This window comes from Loxodonta africana, chromosome 6 (assembly GCF_030014295.1).
Source record: "Loxodonta africana isolate mLoxAfr1 chromosome 6, mLoxAfr1.hap2, whole genome shotgun sequence".
NCBI lineage: Eukaryota > Metazoa > Chordata > Mammalia > Proboscidea > Elephantidae > Loxodonta > Loxodonta africana.
Window position 1 is genome coordinate 99,666,891 of NC_087347.1, and position 26,526 is coordinate 99,693,416.

Genomic DNA, 26,526 nt, shown 5'->3' on the forward strand with positions numbered 1-26,526 from the left:
TATAACAATCAGGTGAGTTTTTTGTTTTATCATTCGCACTTCACAGCTGAACAAAAAAGTCACGCAAACTTACCCAATTCTCCTGTTGGAAAGTACTAAGCTTGAAACAAACTGCAAATGCTTAGCATTCTTTCTCTTTAGCTCTCTCTCTTTCAGAAACAGTTCTGTGTCATGCAAACAATAAACAGGAAAGCAGAGAATGTAAGGGTCTATAGTCTCTTCTGAGGTTTAGCAGACTATTTAAATCAACAAAGTTCTTTCACTATAGTTAGCAATAGGGTGATTAATGGTGGAAAAGGAAAAGTTCCAAACAGAAAACAGCTGTGAACCTAGGTGCCAGCCCAAGGCCCAAGGTTTTCTAATACTCAAAAGATAGGGACAGAAATTTAACTATTTCTACTTAAAGCAGAATATTGAAAATGAATTAGATTTAATTGTGATTAAGTACCTTCTTGGCCTATCTTTGTTATTTATTTGTACCTAGGCCCTTATAATTTTGTACAGCATGCTCTAAAATGTATCTTTCCTTTAAAATGACAAAGGAGAACAATTACATTTAACTTCCAGGAATGTGGGCTATAATATAATTTTTTAAGCCTGATTAGTGTCTGTCCTGGTTATGACTCATGGAGTCATAAAAAGAAACCCTCATTCACGTGACACCTGCTCCCTATAATCTCACGCACAGTGTCTAAGACAGTGTTAACCACCTGTGAACCACCTCTGAAGGACTGGATTTGCAAATCGAAGTCTGTAAAAAGCAGGTCTTTGAGCCAGGAAGATTTCTAGGTGGATTGCTAGGAAGGGGACACTCAATACTACTGTTTTTTTTCCTTTTTTTTAACAAGTGCATATATGATTTTAAAAAAAAAGATAAATATATAAAAATGAAGGCAAATGAGTATGGCCATGACAGGGAATCCGAGGCTACATAGGCATTCTCACTCCATTTTCTGTATTTTAGCATCCAACTGAGAGGTAATGTAGTGCCTAGCTGGACTGGGACGATGGGGGGATGGAGAGGTTAACTAGGTGCTACTATAATATAAGCTGGCTCACCATCCACGATAATAAACGATTACCTGTAATCTGTATTTATAATAATGTTTAAAATTGGTAAACACAAAAAGAGCAGAAAAATACTATTTAAAAATAGATTACTAAATAGTAGGAGAAAAATTAAAAGCAATAATCTCTAGGGGAGATAATTATCCCTGCTGAGAACTGGCATTTCTACCCCATACATACTGAATCAAAATCTACATTTTAACAACATCCCCAGGTCATTCTTATGTATAATAAATTTTGGTACTCTACTAGTGGTTTTTAGTTGGTCCCTAACCAGCAGCATTAGCATCGTCTTGGAACTTGTGAGAAATGTAAATTCCCAGCAGGGGTTCAAAAAAGGATGAACCCTTTGGAAGGCCTGGTTAAAAGGGAACTAGAGTTTCAACTAAATATAAACTTCTTGAGGGCAGAGACTTTGAGAGTTTTGTTCACTGCTCTATCTCCAGTGTCTGGCAAATAGTATTCAATAAAAATTTATTGAATAAATAAAATACACAAATGAAAGAATAAATAATGATTCCTAAGTAGTTATTTGAGTTTTCACTCTGCAAAGACAAAATGATCAAGTACAAAGTTAAATAATGAATTTATTTTGTTTATAACTTATGACTTGTATTTTTACTTAATTTTAATATAAAAAATATATATTGAATGATGTTCCACCTGCTTAGAGTAAAAATTCTTCTTCTTACACAAATGCAAAGCCAATGCCATGGTTTGCCTATTTCTGTTTTATAGTGTGGTATTTTCCCACACCTCTTACTAGTAAAGATAATAGTATTGGGGGAAAATAGGAACGGTAATAGTAATTGTAACAAAGATTTCTACCATTTGGTTAACACCTACACTATTAATAGCCACTATTTTTATAAGCCTTACATACATCACCTCATTCAATCTTCACAACAAACGTTTGAGGTAGGTATTATCACCAGGTTTTACAGATGAAGAAACTGGAGCTGAAAGAAGTTAGATAATTTGCCCAAGATCACAAAGGTGGTGGAGCCCAGATAAAATCAGTTTAGTTCTAACATAATTGTCTTAGCTGCAGAGACTGTTAACACACACACACACGCACGCACACTCTTACACTACATCCAGCCTGCCCTCCAACCCTAGGACAGAATATTCACATATCCTTTTAACATTTATTGAACAACTATTATGCTGTAGGTTCTATGTTAGAGTCTCTTAAAGGTCACCTGTAATCCTGAAATAAAATTAAAAAGTGGCACACCTCAATATTTCTCTCTGGAAACTTAATGTTGGGAACTACACTCTGAAAGTTTCTCCATTATATTCATATCCATGTGTGTTCTTTATGCTTTTGTTTGTCATACTAAACCATAAACTTGTTTGAGGCAGAGGCAGGGTGGTACCAGGCTCATTTTTTGTATCCCATAAATATGTCTCACAACTGGACCAATAAGCCACATCATGATAAATGGAGAAAAGACTGAAGTTGTCAAGGATTTCATTTTACTTGGATTCACAATCAACACCCGTGGACGCAGCAGTCAAGAAATCAAAAGACGTATTGCATTGGACAAACCTGTTGCAAAAGATCTCTTTAAAGTGTTAAAGAGCAAAGATGTCACCTTGAAAACTAAGATGGGCCTGACCCAAGCCATGGTGTTTTTAATTGTCTCATATGCATGCGAAAGGTGGACAAGGAATAAGGAAGACTGAAAAAGAATTCATGCCTTTGAGTTGTAGTGATGGCAAAGAATACCGAATATACCACGGACTGCCAAAAGAACAAACATATCTGTCTTGGAAGAAGTACAGCCAGAATGCTCCTTAGCAGCAAGGATGGTGAGATTACATCTCACATACTTTGGACATGCTTTCGGAGGGACCAGTCACTGGAGAAAGACATCATGCTTGGTAAAGTAGTGCATCAGTGAAAAAAAGGAAGACGCTCAAGGAGATGGATTGACACAATGGCTGCAACACCGGGCTCAAGCATAACAATGATTGTGAGGATGGCTCAGGACCGGGCAGTGTTTTGTTCTGTTGTACATAGGGTCGCTATGAATCAGAATGGGCTTGATGGCACCTAACAACTACAACAACATAAATATGCCTAGCACAATGTTTTGCTCATAACAAATTCTTAACAAACATTGGTGAAAAAATAAGAGTGTACATAAATTAAATGGAGATTTTAACTTCAAATTTTCTATGCAATTACCTATAACTAAAAAAAAAATCCCCAAAACGAAAAACACAAAGAAACATATAAATGCCCAAAACAAGACAGTTTTAATAAATATTTTATTTTATTGGTAAGCTTAAATAAAACTGTTAAATTTTCATGGAAACAAATATAAAATTTATTTGGATAAATTTCATGGTCTAAGCAAACAGGCTTTGTTTGCTTTTCATATATTATAACCTTAGGTAATGTTCTTTTTATAATATGGCCTTCCGCTACAATCCAAGCTAGTGCACTTGACTGCACATAAATAAAAAGATTCTATTTTTAAAAAAGATAAATAATAATTTTTCTATATTCTCTCAGAGCCATTGTTATGACTACAGAAATATACGAACACTTGATTCTGTAAGAATTATATAAAAAAAAAAAAAGAAAAGACACCATATCCTGACAGGAATTATTTTATTTCCTCTCCTGACACCGCATTTTGCTTTTTAGTCTAGATAAAAATAAAATCAATTTGAAAGGACAAATTTTAATCGCAGATGTTACTGAGCATTTTTCTTGGTGGGAAGAAAAGATACGTAGCAATTCATGCTATGCAACAGCAATCAAAATCTGGCCCTAAGTGTACATGATTGATGGGTTTCTATTTGAACAGACATAAATGTGAACAGTAACTGTAATAATGCTTACCAGAGACAGAGTTGATGCAACCCCAGCCAGTCTCCTCTTTTATCTTTAGCATTCTATTGCTTCTTCTATAACAAAATGTTTTTGAAAACCATGCAGAAAATCCTATGTATTGCTCAAATATAACACCAAACAACACATACACACTATTCATAACATGGTTCCAGTAGACAGAACAATGATGTTAACTATTCATAGAAAAGCACATTCAATAACCAATTTCTGAAATTACATGTTTGCCCAGGGAGCAAATTGTTCATTTTTTAAGTCACAAGAAAAGTCTGAAGATAGAATAGCTCATTACATAGAGGTATATTTTTTTTACACTCTGCACTGACCACATACACAAATGCTATTTATTTTACGAGGCCTGAGAAATCTCACTGAATACTCTATCTAGCTCTAAAATCAGAAATTTTCTTAGAGTTATTCTTTTCTGACTGGAGAGGGAGTAACTTCTGGTCACCAGTCAGTTGGCTGGGTCTTACGTGCACCCAGAAGAGGAAAGGACACTGGCCAAACACTGACCATGCAGCCTTGCTGTTACTAATCCTTGTTTTCCTGCCCCTCCTTTGAATCACAATCAGGCAGTTTTTCCTTCTTACATGGGGTAATACTGAAACTGGAGTCTCTGAGAGGCATAAACTCATCTTGCAGAATTTATTTATTTAATCTGTACTCCTGGTACCTAGTAGTAAGGTTCTGTAAAAGTCATGCCATGTAGTAATATTTGACCTTTAACCTTATAGAACAATTATGATAACAGAAGAAAGTAATATTTGTGGAATGCCAACTAAGTTCTAGGTCCTGTGCCATGTGCTTTACATATATTTTCACATTTAAAATTCAAAAGCAACTCTTTAAGGTGTACATATGATCATTCCACTTTATGTATAAAGACACTGAAGATTAGAAATTTGAAGCAACGCAGTAATAAATGGCAAAGCCAGGAATCAAACCTATGTCTAAGTGACTGTACACTGATCGTGAAGTGAAATAATACATATTAATGTAGGAAAATGAAGCAAAAGGATAAATATGAAAGTTTAAAAAAAAATAGGAATTCCAATTCTGACAAAGGTAAAGTAACTTGAATCAGACTAACTCTTCTACTGATAACAATTATAAACTGTAGTAAAATACTAAAACAAACACACAGAAAGAAAAACCAACTATTTGAGAGCACTTGAAAGCGACCAAATGCAGGAAGAGGATTTGACCCTTGAAAGAAGAAAACCTCACAGGACAAGATCCATGGCTTTTTCCCTGAGATAAAAAGTTGTAAAAGTAGCTAGAACATAAGCAGAAAGCCACAGTTTTATTGGTTTGAGGTATCAGAGGTCAGAGTTCAGGGCTGACAGAGTGGCTGAAAATTGAGAAGGAGGGGTTAGATTCCAGAAAGGAAGGGGACAGAGTGGTGGAGGGGTTCAAATTTTTGCATATACACTTCCACTGTGGCTCACCCCTGAGCTGCATATGCATGATGAGGACCCCAGGAGCCCAGTGGAAAGCAATAGCTAGAAGGATGAAGTAGGGATTTCTGCTGCTGCCTACAGCATAAGACAAAAAGAGGCTGGAGTTGGAGTCCCATCAAATTAGAGCAGGTTGGTAAATACCTTAGGCTTTCTACAGAAATCTCGAAGGACCACATTTTAGGAGTAAAGATTATGTCCCAGTACTCAGGGATTCACCCTAGGATTAAGGGCAAAACCAAACAGACCCACTCTGACAAAACATAAAACCAAACCTTCACTAGATAAAGGTAAACAGCCATTGATTTAACTACCTGCTAGAAAAAAAGTCACAATCTTCCAAGGAAGGTAACAGAATCCAGAGTCTCTAAACTGTATCATCTACATGCTACTATATAAAAATAAAAATTCTAGACACGTGAAGAAAAAGGAGAATGTGACCCAAAGTCTAAGAAAAACCACTCACTGCAATAAACCATGAGATGACCCGAATACTTTAAGGCAGCTATTATAAATATTATGAAAGACCTAAAGGAAAAGGTCATCATAATAAATATACTGATAGGGAATTTCAGCAAAGAAATGAAACAACAAAAAAGAACTGAATGGATATTCTAGAACTGAAAAGTACCATATCAAAATGAAAAATTCACTGATGGTTTTAACAATATACTAGAAATGGCGGAGAAACAAACCAGTAATCTAGAAGAAGGATCAACAGAAAATTATGAATAAGATAGAAAAAGATAGGGAAAAAAGAAAAAATAAAGGGAGAGAATACCAGTGACCCATGTACTCATTGGGCAATATTGAGTAATCTGTCATACATATATGTAGAGTCACAGAAGGAGAAGAGAGAGAATGAGACAAAAAATACTTGGGGAAGTAAAGAACAAATTTCCCCACTTTTGGTGAAGAACACCAACTTACAGATCTAAGCAGCTGAGCAAGGCTCAAACAGGAAATATACAAAGAAAACCACATTTAGGCACATCATATCAAGTTACTGAAGACTAGCGATAAAAGGGAGCACTGGGGGCATAGTGGTTACGAGTTATGGCTGCTAACCAAAAGTTTGGCAGTTCAAATCTATCAGCTGCTCCTGAAAAACCCTATGGGGCAGTTCTACTCTGTCCTATAAAGTTCCTATGAGTCGGAATTGACTCAGTGGTAGTGGGTTTGGCTTTGGTTTTCAGAGGTAAAACAGAAAATCTCAAAGTAGCCACAGAAAAGTGAGACAGTATAGTTCAGCCAGCACGGATTGGTTCATATAAATCATATAACTCTATAAATTCAATTATACTATTTTAGAATTCTATAATTTTCAGATATTCATTTTTCCCTCACTGGAGCTATGTGAGCTGTCATGTTACACATCGTATCTGTGGTGGGAAAAGTAAAAATATTTGTGAGCCAAGAAACAAAAAAGTTAAAAATTGTATTTAATATTGTTCTGGATGAACTAGCTAAGAGAAAAGCATCGAAGATATAAATATTAGAAAGGGAAAGGCAATTTTATTTTTATTTCAATAGTGACAGGAATGTATACTTCAGAAACCCCCTCTCCCAAACTCAATGGTCCTATCTAAGAAAAAAATAGGAATTTAGAAAGGTGGCTAGTTAAACAAACTCATTTAATGAGGGCAATGACACAAAGATAAAATAATTCAAAATATATGAAACTAGATAGATAGAAGGCATATATTTTACTTGGTTTTCAGGATATACACAATCAATATTCTAAGGCTGTCAGTTCTAAATTAATCTATTATTTCAGTAAGATTCCAATTAAAATACCATTTTTTTGAGAACTTGAAAGATTGTACTAAAGTTCATCTGGTAAAAAGCATGTGAGACTTAAATGCTAACAAGTGGCCATCTAAGATGCATCAATTGGTCTCAACCCACCTGGAGCAAAGGAGAATGAAGAACACCAAGGTCACACAACAACTAAGAGCCCAAGAGACAGAAAGGGCCACATGAACCAGAGACCTACATCATCCTGAGACCAGAAGAACTAGTTGGTGCCCGGCCACAACCGATGACTGCCCTGACAGGGAGCACAACAGAGAACCCCTGAGGGAGCAGGAGATCAGTGGGATGCAGACCCCAAATTCTCACAAAAAGACCATACTTAATGGTCTGACTGAGACTAGAGGAATCCCGGCGGTCATGGTGCCCAAACCTTCTGTTGGCCCAGGACAGGAACCATTCCCGAAGACAACTCATCAGACATGAAAGGGACTGGACAGTGGGTTGGAGAGAGATGCTGATGAAGAGTGAGCTAATTAAATCAGGTGGACACTGGAGAGTGTGTTGGCATCTCCTGTCTGGAGGGGGGATGGGAGGATAGAGAGAGTTGGAAGCTGGCAAAATTGTCCCGAAAGGGGAGACTGGAAGGGCTGACTCATTAGGGGGAGAGCAAGTGGGAGTACGGAGTAAGGTGTACATAAACATATGTGACAGTCTGACTTGATTTGTAAACGTTCACTTGAAGCTCAATAAAAGTTAATAAAAAAAAAAGAAAAAAAAAGCATGTGAGAATATTTAGGAAGATTTTGAAAAAAAGAAGAATAAAGAGGGATACCAACTCTTTCAGATCTTAAAAATATTAGAAAGGTACAGTAATTAAAGAGTATACCAGTGGAGAATTCTGAAATACACTTCAATATACATTTGCTGTTAGGTGCTGCTGAGTCAGTGCCAACTCATATACACAGGATTTTAATATATGATGAAAATGACATTTTCAACCAATGAAGATCAGACATTTTAATAAAAGCTGCTGGGATACTAACAAAAGCTTAGGTGATTTAGACTGGTTTTACTTATTTTATAATCGTGGACATAAACCCCAGTGGTGTAGTGGTTAAGAGCTACGGCTGTTAACCAAAAGGTCAGCAGTTCGAAGTCACCCGGAGCACTTTGGAAACCATATGGGGCTGTTCTACTCTGTCCCATAGGGTCTCTATGAGTTGAAATCGACTCAGTGGCAATGGGTTTGGTTTGCTGGTTTTGGTCATAAACCCCAGAAGTCATAAAGAAAAGAAAGATAATTTGAGTAAAGCAAAATTAAAAACTTCACTACAGAAAAGGAAACTATCATAAATTGAATTAAGTGGAAAAGATGAAACCACGGAAAATATTTGAAACACATGAAAAGGTGAACATTTATGTATATAAAATCATAGAGCCCTCAGAAATCAATAATAGAGTCAAACAGCAGAAACGCCACTAGCAAGGAAGATTGTATCAGCTACACTTATGTAAAAAAGAAAGCATATAAAAATATGTGTATGTGTATGTATATCCATATGTATACAAACATATACACTTGTATATAGAAAGAAAATTTCTGAAATGATACATTAAAAAAGTAGCTACAAGGTGTCAGATAAGTTTTACATTTTTCCATATTATTTGTTTCTTATTTAAAAAAAATGAGTATGTATTGCTTTTGTAATTCAAAAGCAAAAGCTAACACAAACACCTACTTCCAAAGAACTTTATCAGTAATATGCTGAGTATTTAAATTGCTATCTATTCAGTTCTGTGGTCTCTGGCTGAGTTTTACTTACAGATTGAATTCTATTATGGAGTTAAAACATTTCAAAAAAAGGTAATGACTCACTAAAACCCAGTAAAACTGAAAGCGGTAAAACGCTAGAGAGTAAGGGAAGTTAAATAAATAAAGGTAGCTGGATTTTACATGTAAACTTATTTTCCTATTCTTACAGGGTCGCTATGAGTCGCAATCGACTTGATGGCACTGGGTTTGGTTTTGGGTTTGGTTAACTTGCTTTTATACCATGCCTCAAAGAAAAGGAAATAGTTATTGCTGCTTCCATGTTGCTTCTCTGAGATCAGAACAGGAGGGTTTTTGCTAGGAATTCCTCCACCCTTTGGGACTATGGAATCAATCATCTCCTGTCCTCCAAGGCGCATCACATTCAGACCTTTCTCATTGTTTTTGCTTCTGTACACTCAGCAGGTTTTCTTCCAAGAAACTGGAGTCTCTCCTCAAGACTCTGGCTACTGACAAGTAATTGCTGCATCAAAAGCAACTCAGTTCAGTATATGAGCACACAGGCAAAGAACAATGACGGTAATTAACGTTAGGACCTGAGTCTTATCTGTTAGTAGAGTACTGGGATACAATACGTTCCACATTGTATAGGGTTTTCATGAAATTTCTTTTTAAAGACCCCAGATAAAGATGACACTTTTTCTAGTGACCATGATGAAATTTCTTTCTGAACAGTTAAATACATTGGAATTCCTACTTCGTACATTTCAGTAAGCTCCTAAATGGTAACAGGAATAACCACTGCATGTATAATATTTCCACATACAATTATTTCTTTGTCTCTGTGATACTGTGTTGTAGGAATTTTTAAACCTGGTTCATTCTATTTTAGTTCATATCCATAAATTTTATTTCCAACATGGTGTCTGGCACATAAAGATATTAAAACACACACACACACACACACACACACACACACACAGAGATAAATAAATGCAAAGAATGGACTGTCAATTATTTACAAACATGGCATATTACAGTTGGAAGGGACATTAGAGGCTTCCTAATCTGACTTTATAACAATTCCATAAACCCCCCATCCTATCCCTAATCACCACCAGGACCACCACTGTCCCACTCTTGGCAAATGGTTTTCAATCTCACTGGAAAAACCCTATTGGTGTTAAACCCTCTACTTCACAAATCGGTCCATCCCAATTTTAGACATACATTGGGCCTTGGAAAGTAAGCATTTGAGGGCAAAAGTACACAATTCCTAAATTTTTCTCCAGGTATTTTCACCAGTAATACAGGGAGTTTCCTTCACTGTTACTAATGCTCTCCAACTATATGGTTCTTATTATTTTACTTATTTTTCTCACCAAATCCCTTAAGTTTCAATTTAAAAGTTCTCCTAATTAGATCAGCACATCTCTGAGTAAATACTTTACTTCCAGTTGTTGTGAGGCACATTCTTATCCAAAACACCATTATTTTATTATCATCCCCCCTCCAGAGAATCTGATATCCTGGATTAAAAAACGCTCTAAATTCCACAGCTAGTAACTTGCAGAGCTGGGATCAACCAGTACAGATAAGGTCAAAGCATCTGTATTTTTAAAAAGCTCCCCAGGATATTCTGAAGCAGAGTTAGGATAGAGAACCACTGCTTTAGTAATTTAATGCATGGTTTGGAAAATCAAATTCCACCCATTAACATACACAGTCAACTGTACACTTAATCACGCACTTGATGTTTATTTCCCAAAGTTTTGATCTTCATTTGGAAAATAAGATAAAAATACAAACCAAAGCCTTAAGTCTTACAGTTTTCTAAAAGTTCTGGGAAGTAAAGAACCTATCTCCACTTTCTAGAACTGTGAAGTCTCTAGTTCTTGTCCTTTTTGTCTTTTATACCAAATGTAAGGAACGTAGCTAACATGGCAGATGCATTTGGGGAAGCTCAGAACAGCCTTAGCTTTCAATAGCTCTCCTTCTGGATGCTGCCTACAAGGAGAGGGGTTCATCAGAATTTTCTTCATTAAGTTAATAAACATGTATTGAGTGCCTACTATAAGTAGAAGAAGCCCTGGTGGCACAGAGGTTAAGCACTCAGCTGCTAAATGAAAGTTCTGCAGTTGGAAACTGCCAGCCACTCAGTGGGAGAAAGATGTGACCATCTGCTTCCTTAAAGATTACTGCCTTGGAAACCCTACGAGGCAGTTCTACTCTGCCCTACAGAGTGGCTATGCGTTGGGAATGACTCAACGGTAACGGGTTTTACTATTTACAGAAAAATTTGGAGCAGGTTTTACCTGCAGGAGGGGTATGTCTTAGAAGTTCTGTGTTTCATGCATGAATGGAAAAACATAAAAACCGCATAACCTCCCTTCCTTTCCAGAAACTCAAAGAAAATACACATAAAATCCTTTTCCTGAAGTGCTGAAATAAGGGCATACAACCTTTGCAAGTTGTATTACATGAAAAAATCTGTTACAATTGTTTAAATATGTGAGAGATGACCATAAAGATAAAATCATAAAAAATATACTGATGATCTATAATACCAGATACCAAGTTATATATTAGAAAGAATCTTTACTGCAATGAACATACTACAATAAGCAAAATTAACACTAATATATATATAGTGGCTATGTTCATTTTGAAAGGTCAACAATTTTTCTCAATTTCAATTTAAAATGAGTTTCTTACTCATGAAAAGAAAAAATAGCCCCGGTTTGAAGCAAGTACTCAAAGGAAAAATTGGGTCAGTTCATTTACAAATGTCTAAAAACTACACAAATTGAGTCAGTTCAATTACAAATATAAATGCTATACCTACTGTCATAAAATCGATTCAGACTCATAGCGACCCTATAGCACAGAGCAGAATTGCCCCTATAGGGTTTCCAAGGCTGTAATCTTTCTGGAAGCAGAATGCCACATCCTTCTCCTGCTGAGTGAGGCTGATGGTTTCAACCACCGGCCTTTGGTTAGCAGCTGAGTGCTTAACCACAGCGCCACCAGGGATCCTTTGTAAATGCTATACCACCTCTAAGTTCTTTAGGAAACCTCATTTGTTGACATATGCAATATGGGCTCAAGGCTTTGAAAATAAAACTGTAACCCTATTATCTGAACTCACCTCAAATAAATAAAAAAGAAAATCATAGTTACTGCTTTATAATTAAAAAGAGCTATAGAATAAATAAAATGAATTATCAAGAAACTATGTTAAAGAAATGATGCTGCCAGATACTCGTAAGTAAAACGTGCACCTCTGCGCACAGACCGTGCCTTGCCACAAATGAAACAACCTCTTACCTAGAAGAAATTCCTTGGTTTTTAAAATTCATTTTTCATTCTAAAGTCTGCTCTTAGTTTAAAAAAGATAGCAAAATTGCCTGTTCACTTCCATTTTTCTAGTAACTCAAATCAATTTCTCAGACTAAATAAACATCTGATGACCGCATACACCAAAGGTATTTAATCCCAAGAAGAAAATTCTTCAAATCACTCTGCCCTGTAAATGGAATATTTCTCCAAATATTAGTGGTTGACATGATGATAAAATTTTAGAGCAGGTAGTGAATCCATTAATGCCCTAATTTTTTTTTTGCAAAATTTTAGCTTACACGAGAATCAAAGGTTAACAACCATTGGTATAATGGTTTTTTAACAGTGATTTCTGGATAAAACGCAATTTCACGCTTTAAAACCTAAACTTTAAACTGTGTCAGGAAACTTCAACATGAACAAAATTTAGTAGCAATACAACAGACATGATGTTGTAAATGGAATTTGGTATAAGTATAATGGACAAGGCCCCTGAGTGGCAGAAACAGTTTGTGCTCAACTACTAAGCTAAAGGTTGGTGGTTGGAACCTAGCCAGTGGTGCCAGAGAAGGCCTGGCAATATGTTTCTGTAAAGATTACAGCCAAGAAAACCCTATGGAGCAGTTCTACTCTGTAATACGTGGGGTTGCCAAGAGTTGGAATCGATGGCAACATGTTCGGGTTTTGTGTTTAATAATAGATTCATTATCTGTTTTGTAAGAATTGAGCTTACTATGAGGAAACCTGCTTTCAATCATTCTGCAAAAAGTGGAATTATTTATTAAATGATGTGCTAGGCAATGCTCAGCTCTTATCTATTTCATTCAACCCACACAATTACATCATTATTAGTTTTCAAAATTCTAATGATGTACAAATTGAGGGTCAGAGAATAAATAATTTGTCCAAGGTCACATGGCCGATGGGTGGCACAATGTGGTTGATCAGTCAGTCTTGACTTGTTCTGTGAATCTGTGTTCTTGTACAGCACGCTGGGCACAGTGGTTAAAAGCTGGCTGCTAACCAAAAGGTCGGCAGTTTGAATCTAGCAGCTGCTCCTTGGAAGCCCTATCTGGCAATTCTATTTTGTCCTATAGGGTCGCTATGAGTCAGAATCAACTGGATGGCAACAACTTCTGTTTTGGTTTATGGCATGCTTATAAGTCATAACTGCTATGTTCTAAATTGCCTTTCTAACCACTAGAAGTTTTTAATCACTGTCCTTATAGCATAAAAAATAAATGAAATAGTACTTTTGGTTAGAATTGTAAATATCTGGACTTATTAAATGACACGGTCATAGAGAGAATGGAATTTAGAAAGAAGGGCTGGTTCTTAGTATAATGTGGAAAAAATATAAATTAAACCTGATACAAGACATATTGCTGTGGTTAAAGGATAACTGAAGATCAAAATAAGGTATGAAATATGAATGAGTTTAAAAAGAAAATGTTAAAGAAATTTGATAGGAGGTTGCTTATGGAGAAGTATGGTTTATGGGAACTACTGCCACTAATTTAGCCACGGTCAATTTTTAGTACATTTTAAAATACTTGCATGGATTGCATCAAACTAAGAAAAGATTTAGTTCAGGATTGACGTCTGATTCTGGGAATAGGAGTTTTAGAAACAGTCACTTAAAATATGTAAAGGGTTATAAGATAGACTTGCCTGCTCCTGAGAACTATTACACTAGATTGGTTTGCTGAAGGAAGCAATGGAATTTATCACTTTCAACTAACTCCCTTTCAAAGAGAAGTTATACATCAGTGGTTCCGAAAGGTTTAGGTGTGTCTCTGCCAAAAGGAAGCCAGTGGACAAACACTTCACTTGCCATTCCTGTAAAGCCCTGGGATGGCATAATAATGCTATTGTAATGCTGAGGCAAAGCAACACAGCTGCTTTTTCTTTGGTGGTGGGGATTTTGCTGTCCAAAGACTTGTAGAATAATTTGAGTGTAATTAGATGAATTTTCCGCAACAGAAAACCAAAAATTAATTCTGATGCTAGTTACTGAAAGAAAACTCAGAAGTCTACACTGAGCTTTTTAAACCTTTATTGGCTCCTTGACTTAGCAAGGAAACACTGGTGGTGTAGTGGTTAAGTGCTATGGCTGCTAACCAAGGGGTCTGCGGTTCAAATCCGCCAGGCACTCCTTAGAAACTCTGTGGGGTAGTTCTGCTCTGTCCTATAGGGTCACTATGAGTCGGAACTGACTCGACAGCAGTGGGTTTGACTTAGCAAACATTTCTGTATATACAACATAAAAAGCAGACATGTTTGCTAGACGACCTTAGGTCTGTGAGTTGAATGACCACTAAATAAAAAATTCTGAGAATATCTAAGTTTCTCTGTTGTATACAATCCTTTGAAAAAACGAAAATTTGGTGTATTCTACTCAAATTTCTAAGTATTTTTATTTTATTTTCATCTACTTAAGTCTTTATTTTTCATGAAAGCAGGGGAGAAGGCAAATCCCTAATATATAGATGGCAAATCCCTTCAAAATTGAAATTAACTGTGCATATTTTAAAAACACACACACACGTTTTTAAAATATGGACAATTATTTCCCTAGCAAAATTCCCCTTTAAAAGGTTTTGGAGGTGGCATTGTAGTCCATGATCCTTGCCTGACTGCTCTTCCAAGAGCAAAAGGAGCTGCCATAAAATTAAGTAAAGTTCAGTGAAATTTTATGATGCAGGATTCTAAGAAAATGTAAAGCTGTGAGGGATCTAAAGGGGTGGCTTCCCATGATTTTGGATTTTGTTAAAGATCAGTGAGAAAAAATGCTGGAATTAAACTAAAAAAAAAAAATTCACAGATGATATGGATTTTTTTTTTTATGGATAATTCTAAAATAAATAGAAAATAATTTTAACTCCCTAATCTATTTAGTATTTGCAGTTATATGATCTATGTGTCCAAGATAGATACAAAGAGTCATGTTTTCAAATATGGGTACTTAATTCTGTTATTTAAACCCTCATTTTGTATTTAGGGATTTAATGTAGCCCTATATTATGTAAGACTCCAAGTAATGACAAAAGCAGCTTAATGTATTTTCTGATATCCTACCCAGACCCACAGTACTGGAAAAAAAAAAGGGGGGCAGAGGGGTAATAGTGAGAGATAGCCATGCTTATATTAATTTTTTATATTAAAAATATATTTTTCATTCAATCCAAGGTAATTCTACTTTTTCCACATATTTAATAATAGAAAATTCATAGCACAAATAAACATTACTTGCCTCAAAAGAGTTGTTGACATCCTCTGTGGCCATTCACCAAGGTGGTCATTCTTCTGTGTTTGATGGAATTAGAGAAACATCAGTGTTCTACGGACTGATGAAGGAAAATATCCTGTGCTCTTGGTTTCTGCTATTTATTTCCTTGGTCCTGTTAAAAAGGTAACAAGGATGATTTACCAATTTTAAACAGATAATCAGTTCTTCCGTATTTCTTTAGATTCACATTTAAGAAAATTTGAGTTTTTTAATGAGGTCCCACTTAGAAGCACAGAATTTTGAATTTTAACACTTAAGACTTGCTAAATTTATGACTACAGGCAAGAAAGAGCCATATTGATCAGGTAATTCAATCACCATATTTTACACTATAAACTAACTGCCACAGAGTTGATTCCAACTCATAGCAACTTCATGTGTGTCGAAACAGAAGTGTTCAATAGGGTTTCCAGTGGCTGATTTTTTGGGGAGTATTTTGTCTGGCCTTTCTTCCAAGGTGCCTGTGGGTGGACTGGAACCTCAAACCTTTCAGTTTGCAGCTGAGTGCTTCAACCGTTTGCTATACAAGGACTCCACCATTTTACACTATAAACCAAAAACCCAAACTCACTGCCATTGATTCTGACTCATGGTGACTCCATGAGCTATAGGACACAACTGAGCTCCGTAAGGTTTTCTTGACTATAACCCTTATAGTTGCCAGGCCTTTCTTTTCACAGCGTAGGCTTCAAACCGCCCATCTTTAGGTTAGTAGTGAAGTGCAAATCTTTTGCACCACCCAGGAGCCATTTTACATTATAAAATCCCATTGCCATTGAGTTGATCCCAACTAAAAAAAAAAAAAAAAAAAAACCCAGTGCCCTAGAATCTAGGAAGATGAAATTTAGAGATGTTAAACAACTCAACCAGTTACAGCCAGTAAGGGGCAGAGCAAACAAGAGAAACCAATTCTTCTTATCATCTCCAAGTTCAGGGCTCTTTCCTCTAGTTGTCTCTCAGCAGGTAGATGAGAAGAATCTTTGGAGAGGGAGGGAAATGGGAAAGGGCATTATCATGACTGAGCTGATTTTTCAGCCTTAATACTTAGAGAAAATCCTAGAACAAGAAACAACAAATATGATAGTTTAACAATATTTTGGTCATTTATTCATAGAATGGCACTTGCTCAATGGCTATCTAACACATGTTATTTTATTAAAATATAATTAAGGTATTACTTTATTAAAAAGTACCTAATAAACAGCCACCATTGAATTTCCAGCCCCTATTCTCTCTCCATATATCTGCTTCATTTCCATTCACAGTATTTATAATTTCTAGATATTACATATGCCCACAATCCCTTTGAGGGCAAGATGTGTTTCGGAATTAAGAATTGTTTAGAGTTTTGAAAGGTAATATGGCACAAGCCCATAATTATGTAAGGCCTCCTCCTCCCTCACCCAGGTCTGGAACAGCACTCTGAAATCAAATATGTTAACATTTCTGCCGCAAACTATACACATATTCATTCTAAATGGGATCTTAAAAATGACTATAAATAGTCTCCTATCAATTTGACTACCAAAAGAGTTAAGATTAGGTCTGGTGTTACAACTATATGAGTTACAAAAACTTCCAGTTTTCAGAACTTTTTGGCTTTGGAATTGCAGGTGAAGGAATATGGAACATTCTACCTATTAGTTTATTGCCTGTTGTCTGTCTCTGCCACATAACGTATGCTTGCAAGAGCAGAGACTTTTTTTTCCTGCTACTGCATGCCCAGTGCCTAACTAAATATTAGTTAAACAGATAAATGAAGGCTTCTGTATGGATTATTTTATTTTATATTGTAATATTATACCAAAACAAAAAAACAATAACAACAACAAAAAAAATCCTTTGCCGTTGAGTCGATTCTGACTTATAGCAACCCTATAGGTCAGAGTAGAACTGCTCCATAGAGTTTCCAAGGAGCACCTGGCAGATTTGAACTGTTGATCTTTTGGTTAACAGCCATAGCACTTAACCATTACGCCACCACGGTTTCCTAAGTAATCTTAAAGTAACCCTTAATTTGTAATAATCCTTAAAACCCCCTGGTGGCACAGTGGTTAAGTGTTAGGCTGCTAACCAAAAGGCTGGCAGTTCAAATCCACCAGCTGTTCCTTGGAAACCCTATGGGGCAGCTCTACTCTGTCCCTCAGGGTCGCTATAAGTCGGAATTGACTCAACAACAGTGAATATAATGGGTAACCCTTAATTTAAGGAATAATGGGATAGTTCAGAACATTTTTTCTAAGAGATTCTTAAAATTATTTCTTCTTTCAGATTCACAGAAAGGTAAAAACGTAGGAAAAAATATGATAAACATCATTTAGATAAAACTGCAGGAAACGACACCTGGGCTGTGTGACACAGTGAGAAAGTTCTCACCCAGAATTCTAGAGATCCGGTTTGTTTCCGTGAACTCCGTTTTTCTATGTAACTACTTTTCTATTTGTCACTCATTCATGTATCTTCCACCCACCTATCTTTTTCTTTTTGGCTTAGACATCTTGCCATTCTTGGCCCAATTCATTAACTGTAAAATAAGAGGTTAGAACTCAATGATTCTACTAACATTTAAATATAATTGTGGCAATAACCAATCAGGCTTTCCCTGAAATTGGCTAATCAGTGTGAAATATACATAATCTTGTTCATCTAATCTACAATTAAAAAACCAGATATTAGCTTTTTAATTAAATTTAAGCATGTTTACTTGATTCCAGTGAAAGGACACATTTACCAAATATGTATACTGAATTTTTGTGTTTTGAATTTCTGCATAAGACTACGTCTAATAACAACAAATATTTATTGAGCATTTGTATGTCCCAGGCACTAGTCTAAGTTCTTTACATATATTAAATTCACAACAACTCTATTTAAAAGGTTTTAATATTGCTCCCTGTGGTAGATTCGGATTACTGTCCACAAATATTCACTACCCCCCAGCCCCAGTGACACCTCCATGGAAGGTATATACTTTCAAAGTTGAGCCCACTTTGACTTTTGGTCTGGCCATGTGACTTGCTTTGGACAATGGAATAACAGGAGGCATTACACAAACAAAGCCTCGAAATAGGTTTATGCAGCTGGGCTTGTCTCCTTGCTATCCCGCCTTACTCCGAGAAAACCACGTCTCAGGTAGCTGCTGGTCCAAGGAAGATAAGAAACATGTGGTACACACCTAGACCCATCCTATGCCTGGCCTCAAACCAAGCTCAGTTCAGCCAGCTTGGATCAGAACTGAGGAGCTCTGCTGGCGCAGTTGTTAAAGCATTCAGCTGCTAACTGAAAAGTTGGCAGTTCAAACCCACCAGCCGTTTCTCAGGAGAAAGATGTGGCAGTCTGCTTCCGTAAGGATTTACAGCCTTGGAAACCCTATGGGGCAGTTGTACTCTGACCTATAGTGTTGCTATGAGTTGGAATCGGCAGTGGGTTTTAGGCTCATATCAGAAGCACTCCAGCTTACCTGCAAATGCCTGCACAAGAACTCAATATTTACTATGGTATGCCTGTGAGATTTTGTGGCTATTTGTATTGTAGGAAAAGTACACTGATTAACCTTTTTTTTTTAAACATATAATTACAATGAGGAGCAGAGATTGAATAACTTGTTCAGACTTTCACAGTTAAGTAGTAGAATTGGGATCTGAAAACATGCAAGTCTGGCTGAAGGGTCTACACTCGTAACTTGTAAGTTGTATTGTCACTACTCTATACTGACAACCATTCATATGATATTAAATCATGTATTAATATGGCAGTGGTTGGTCTGGATTGCATTAAGATATACAATTGTAAACATGGTCTATCTAATTATCAATAGTCTTGCAGTTTGGAATGAAATGTTTAATCTTGAGAAATCAATAATTGTAAAATAAAAGCACTGTTTTCTGGAGTCAGGTTAATAAGAGCACATAATAGATACCTCTTGGGGTGGCTTCCTTCCCACCTCATCCTCATACAAGACAGTGGCCCTCAGTGCTCATGGCTCTACTACGTGATACTGTTTTGGACCTGGCTGATCAATTCAGGCATGTGTCCTTGATTCAGGCTGGACCAGCCAGGTTTTCCTTCTATTATTTTGAAATTTGGACCTGTGACTTTCTACTCTGAAGAAACCTGATATATTCAGAACTACCTTTGTTCCTTTCTTTTCAATCCCTCAATTACAGGAGATATTCCAGTATTTTCCCAGATAACTGCCCCTTTTTTGTCTCAGCTTGCCAACGTCTGTTTTTCTTGTTGAAACCAAAAGAATTTTAACCAAAATAGGCAAAAACAAAATCCATTGTTCTTTTATTGTAATTTAAAGGTGCCAAGGAAGGATATCTTAAATAAGAAAAGAAATGAAGCTTGCATTTCTCCTACAAACTATCAAAGTAATTGTATGGTTTATAGTTATGGATAGTATATCTCCAATACTAGTTAAAAATTCTTCAATATTTTTTTAAAACAGGGTCTGTGGACCCCCAAGGAGTCTGTGGAGAGAAATATATTCAATAAGGTTGAATAAAGTAACTTTCTTTTGTAATCCTGTGTATTTTATTTTATGCATTTTGCTTATAATGAACTTTCTATACTCCTTTTGATAATGGACAGCAAGTGAATATATGAGATTATTTGTGCCATTGATTCACTCAGCAAATATCTGAGTCCCAAATATGCTGGGTGCTGGGGACAACAGGACAAAACAGACAAAGTCTCTGCCCTCATAAACCAATGATAAGAAAGATTATGTGGAATACAGTACCTTGAAAATTTCATAGTACTATTAGTAATTAACCTAGTACATCTACCACAGGGCAGCTTAAAAGTATGAGGGTATGGAGGTAAAATGCCTGGAATAAATTTATTTGCAGTCCTTAACCTATACGTAGTCTTTATGAGAGACATATCAGCCTATGCAGGGAACACCGCAAGAAATAATATGTAATAGTAAATAATACACCACTACAACCAAGGCAGTATTTGCTACACCTTTCACCTTAGCAGTGATTTCATATCTACTATTACAGTATAATCTCTTAATGCTCGTTCGGGATAAATGGGTGAGAAAACAGTCTCGGAGGGGTTGAGAAACTTGACCAGTTTGAAAAGCAGCAGCACCAGGGCTAAACCCTGGTTTCCATGTCTCCCGGTTTTATTTCCATTGCATGACACTACATCATTGCAACTGAAGACAAGTATTTTTGCAGCAGTCAATGTTGCAATTTTTTTCTTTTTAACTTAATTCTCTGAACTATTTGTGAAGTGGGATAAAGCAGCAACATTACTAGGGTCACAGAGAAGCTGCTGGCAACAAATTGAACATCTTTTGTCATTAGGCATAAGCTCAAATCAGTAAGAAGTTCAGAATGATGTCGAAGAGCTTTTCCCGACCAGTGGATTTAGCCACCTGGAACAGGGACTGGCAAACTTCTGTCTGCAGACCAAATCCAGTCTGTCACCTGCTTTTGTATGGCCCCTTGGCCAAGAAAGATTTTTAACATTTTGAAATGGTTCAAAAAACATCAAAAGAAGAATAATATTTCATAACACCCAAAAATTATATGAAATTGAAATTTCAGTGTCTATAAATAAAGTTGGAACACAGGTACACTCATTTGTTTATACACTGCTGATGGCTGCTTTGCACTACAACAGCAGGGTTGGGGAGTTGCAAAGAGGCCTCCTGGCCCACAAAGCCTAAAATATTTACTATCTAGTATTTTATAGAAAATGTTTGCTGACTCCCGATCAAGAGGGTCACAAAGTTTTCTAAGGGATTCATATTAAGTCAGTAATGACACCTGTTTGACCATATAATTTAAAATATCAATAACTGTATAGTTACTTGAGTATTTTTCCCCCCTTAAAATGGAATGATATGAGCACCCAAGGTTATCCCAGGGGCCTGTGGAGCACATTCATATCTCAGCCATTCAGTCAGCTGTCACTTGCATGACCTCCTAGATACCATGGTATTTTTTATCATTAGGTTTAATTTTAACTCTCAGTCTTATATTTTGAAATTTACTGCCACATGGATTGCTCATTAAGACAGCAAGCACAAATAAAATATTGGTGACATATAATTAACAAGAAGCATAAAAATCCTATAATGTCTATAAATTTGTCTGAAGATGACCATCGACACATTTATTAGTTGGATTTTAGTAATGAAAAGGAATCTCCGGAAGTCACAAATACTTTAAAGTCAGTACACAAAGAATTTGCAAAATTTTCTCTTATTTAGAAATTAAAACCAGTTGACTTTTGAAAACATAAAACATAAAGGGGTCCAAAAGAGCACGCAATAAAAGCAGTTTCACATCTACTTTTGATGCTGTAACTTATAGTTACTTTCCAATATACATTTAAACAACCAGTTAGTCTTAATGTGAAATAGTGTATAAAATGGTCTCACTTTTTCATTATTGCTGTAAAACCACTTTTCTTCCACATGATTTAAACAACAGGTCACTTATTAAAAGCATGTGAGGAGATGCTCCACATCATAAGTCATCAGGGAACTGCAACGTAAAACAGCACTGACATACCACTGCAAGATCAAACCCTGGCAGAATGTGGTGCAACAGGGACTCTCATTCATTGCTGGTAGGAAAGCAAAATGGTACAAACACTTTGGAAGGCAGTCTGGCAGTTTATTACAAAGCTAAATGTAGACTTACCACACGATCCAGCAACGGGACTCCTAGGTATTTACCAAAATGAGTTGAAAACTTGTATCTACCGAAAAAAACCTACATATAAATGTTTAAAAAAACCCATTGTCACTGAGTTGATTCTGACTTATAGTGAATTTATATGACAGAGTATAACTGCCCCATAGGGCTTCAGCTTCATTCACAATTGACAAAAACTGGAAGCAACCACGATATCCTTCAATACGTGAATGGATAAACAAGCTGTGGTACATCCATCCAATACTTATTATTCAGTGATAAAAAGAAATGGTTTCAAGCTATAAAAAGACATGGAAGAATTTTACATTCACATTGCTAACTGACAGAAGCCAGTCTGAAAAATCTAGACACTGTATTATTCCAACTACATGACAATCTGGAAAAGGTAAAACTACTGATATAATACCAATATTTCCTAGGGTTCAGGGAAAGGAGAAAGAAATGAGCAAGTGAAACACAGGACATTTTAGGGGTAGTAAAACTATTCTGTGTGATACTGTAATGGTAGATACATGACATTAAGCATTTGTCAAAACCCATAAGACTGTACAACACAAACAGTAAACCCTAATGTAAACTATGAATTTAGTTAATAATAACATATCAATATTGGTTTATCAATTCTAACAAACATACCAAACTAAAGCCAGATGTTAATACAGGAGAAAGAGTGTGCAGGAGGTAGAGGTGATATATGGGAACTCTCTGTACTTGCTGCACAATTTTCCTGTAAACCTAAAACTGCTCTAAAAAATAGAGTGTATTAAAACCAAACAAAGAAACAAGAAAAGAAAGGGAGAGCAAAGTCCACCAAAATCTATTTCATACATTTGATATTCTAGCAGGCTTGAATTGATGACATTCCTCATTAGAATTCAAAATTGCCTTGATGATTCAGGTATGAAGATCTGCTAATTGACCATTTCCACTAGCAGATCACAGCTGGCAATCACAGGTTAAGACAGAAATTTACTTCAGCAGATTGTGAAAGCTATGTTTAATTTAAAACTGCATAAACTTCATATATATGTACATATACAGAGAGAGCGAGACAGAGGACTATCTATAGAAAGAATATTTTAAAACATAAATAATAAAACAGATACAAGGAAAAGTTAAGAATCGAAAAGCAGTATATATGCAGCAAGAAATCAATAATATTCACAGAAAATAACTTATAACTGGATAAAGTTCTTACCACATTAAAAAAAAAACAAAAACCCAATGTTTATTTAGCCACCTAAAGTACTTACAATAATTTATGTTTTCTTCACACTGAACAATGTGAGTCAAAGGACCAGGTAAGCTTCAATTTATAAATATCATATAATAAATATGATTATTCGATTCTAGTATCTGAATCTCAAGAAGCCCTGGAGGCAAATTGGTTAAGTGCTTGGCTGCTAACTGAAAGGTCTGCAGTTTGAACCCAACTGCTCCATGGGAGAAAGATCTGGAGATCTGCTCCTGTAAAGATTACAGCCTAGCAAACCCTACAGGGCAGTTCTACTTTGTTGCACGTACTCTCTGTGAGTCAATTTCGGCTTGACGGCACACAACAACAAAAACAAGTATATGCAAATAAGCTAAAGGTAAGCAAGTTATAATATTTTCCCCAATATGTGGTAAACCATGACACTAATTTTTTTTTTAATTCTTTTGTCTTTTAAGATTGTAATATAACTTTAATATCATAAAGTTTAATAATATAAAAATAATTGGGTCTAAGTATTTTAGCAAAATGTGAGCTTAACAATCATTTTATAAAACCTACCATGCTCTTTAAAATCTTAAAAAGCAAAGACGTCACTTTGAGGACTAAGGTGTGCCTGATCCAAGCCATGGTATTTTTAATCGCCTCATATGCATGCAGAAGCTGGACAATGAAAAAGGAAGACTGAAGAAGAACTGATGCTTTTGAACTATGGTGTTGGTGAAGACTACTGAATACACCATGGATTGCCAGAAGAACAAATGAATCTGTCTTAGAGGAAGTACAGCCAGGATGCTCCTTAGAAGTAAGGAGCATTACTTTTGACGTGTTATCAGGAGGGACCAATCCCTGAAAAAGGATATCATGCTTGTTTAAGTAGAGAGTCAGTGGAAAAAGAGGAAGATCCTCAGCGAGATGGATCAACACAGTGGCTGCAGCAATAGGCTCAAACACAGCAATGATTATGAGGATGGCACAGGACTGGGCAACGTTTTGTTCTGTTATTCATGGGGTTGCTGTAAGTCGGAGATGACTTGATGGCACGATAACATTGCTTGGATGATCCGTGTAAAATAATGGGGTATGTTTGAAGTATTACAAAAAAAGAATTCAGCAAGTCATTCATAAATGACATACCCTTAACACTGGAGGTAGAAATGGACACAGGTGGAGCACACATTTGTGAAGATAATGTAACAGAGCAAGTGATCTGTATGCAACTGTAGGCCTTATTTAGAATGTAGACATTGGGCTAACACTTGTAGCTGGAAAAGTAGTTTTATGAGTTTTCTAATCTTTTCACAATGAAAATCATATTTAGATCTATTAAACAAAATAAAATAAAATTTTGATAAAATACCGTTTGTTAAATAAAGTCTATGTTAGAATTTTAGTTGGAACTTAAAGGCAATGAAAAATGCCTTCCTTCAATGGGTAGTCATTTTTATTTTATATTACTAATTAGTATATCAAATTAAAAACCTCAAACCACATGAAAATACATATAATAAAATGGTCATGTAGCAAATTCAGCTATATGGGCTACTTCCATGATGACATAATCAGTTTAGAAGGTAAAAAAAAAAACAGAAAACTATGCTCTCATGGTAAAATCATATGAAGTTACAATATTTTATACCAATTTACTGAAAAGACTAGAAGTAATAAAAAGGGTTAAAAATCACATTTAGACTTGGAAAATTTTCATATTAAATATAAAGATGTTTAAAAAATCCCCTGCAGAAGCATAACCACTGACACTTAATTAAAATGTAATTTGCTTCAAATAAGTCCTTTTACTATAATTTATAGAATAGAGACACTTGGAACACTGTTTCTATTAACTTTAATTCTTGGAAACACGCTGTTATTAGTAAGTTTCTAAGAAAAAATAAGCAATTAAAAAGGAGAAATAAGTTTGGAAATGAAGTGCCCATATTGATAACTAATGAGTAAAAGAATTCTATAAAAATAATTGCAGTAGTCAAATGATGTTTATAGGCAACTCAAAAGAAAAAGATTACTGAATTTTTACATAAATAACTCTCACCTTTTACATTTGTTTGCCAATAGGTCCCACCCATAAGTATTTTCTTGTAACTGCACTATGCTAATTTTTTACAGCAAAAAATTTCCATAGTGCCCCTAAGAAAATACCTCACAGGGGGGGGCAAGGGAGCAGTTGGCAGAGAGACATAGGAAGTGTGCATTATTTATGTAAAAATACAGAAGTAGATAACCAAAAATTTAAAACAAGAATTAGGTATATAGCAAGACCACAAAATTGTTTTCAATCACACATTTCATCTAGAAGAAATAAACAATCCTATTTTTTTTTTTATAGCACCTTTAGGCAGCAATGTTGGATCAGTGGTAGAATTCTCACCTTCCACGTGGGAGAACTGGGCTTCAATCTTGGCCAGTGCACCCCCATGCGCAGTGACCACCCACTGTCAGCAGAAGCTGGCGTGTTGCTATGATGCTTAACAGCAGTGGACCTTCCACGCTAAGACAAACTAAGAAGAAAGGCCTGGCGATTTACTTCTGAAAATCATCCAATGAAAACCCTATGGATCTTAATGGTCTGCAAGTGATCACATAGATGGTGCAGGCCTGGACAGTGTTTTGTTCCACTGTATACGGGATTGCCATGAGTCAGGGACCAACCCGATGGCAGCTAACAACGGCAACATGATTTTAAGCATATTAGTTAGTTATCTCAGCAAAGCAAAAACACAGTTGTTGCTGTTGCTGTTTTTGTTAGCTGCTATCAAATCGGTGTCTTCCAGATCTCATGACATGCAAACTACATAAAATCAATTATTACTGTGTCATAAGGGAAGAAAAGGTCTATAAAACTTAATTCTCAATTGCAAAATATTTTCCAGTACTAGATACAGGAACTAAAGTATAATGGGATAATAAAAAGTGAAAATAACAGATCTGCACTATCTGTAAAACTACAGACCAACAAAAGCATACACCGTATGAATTCTCACCTAACGTTCTTCCTTCGTGTATGCTCTTCCCTTGCTTGTTATCCAAGCTCTCTTCATAATTTAAAGACTTAGCCCAAGCCCCAAGT

The 26,526-nt window shown here is 36.0% G+C and overlaps 1 protein-coding gene across 46 annotated transcripts in view; it reads right to left on the reverse strand.

The window, feature by feature from the left end:
- MBD5 (methyl-CpG binding domain protein 5) overlaps positions 1-26,526 on the reverse strand; it is a 444,773-nt gene that overhangs the window by 218,636 nt on the left and 199,611 nt on the right. For 26 of the 46 annotated variants that reach the window (XM_064287180.1, XM_064287194.1, XM_064287190.1 and 23 more), the window contains 2 exons: positions 16,416-16,526; positions 15,513-15,660 (listed from right to left, as the gene is read on the reverse strand). The gene's annotated coding sequence lies outside the window, so the exon portion shown is untranslated. Of the gene's footprint in view, positions 1-15,512; positions 15,661-16,415; positions 16,527-17,924; positions 18,073-21,948; positions 22,055-22,213; positions 22,286-26,526 lie in introns of those variants that run through there. The other 20 variants (XM_064287215.1, XM_064287214.1, XM_064287213.1 and 17 more) reach the window with 9 other exon arrangements.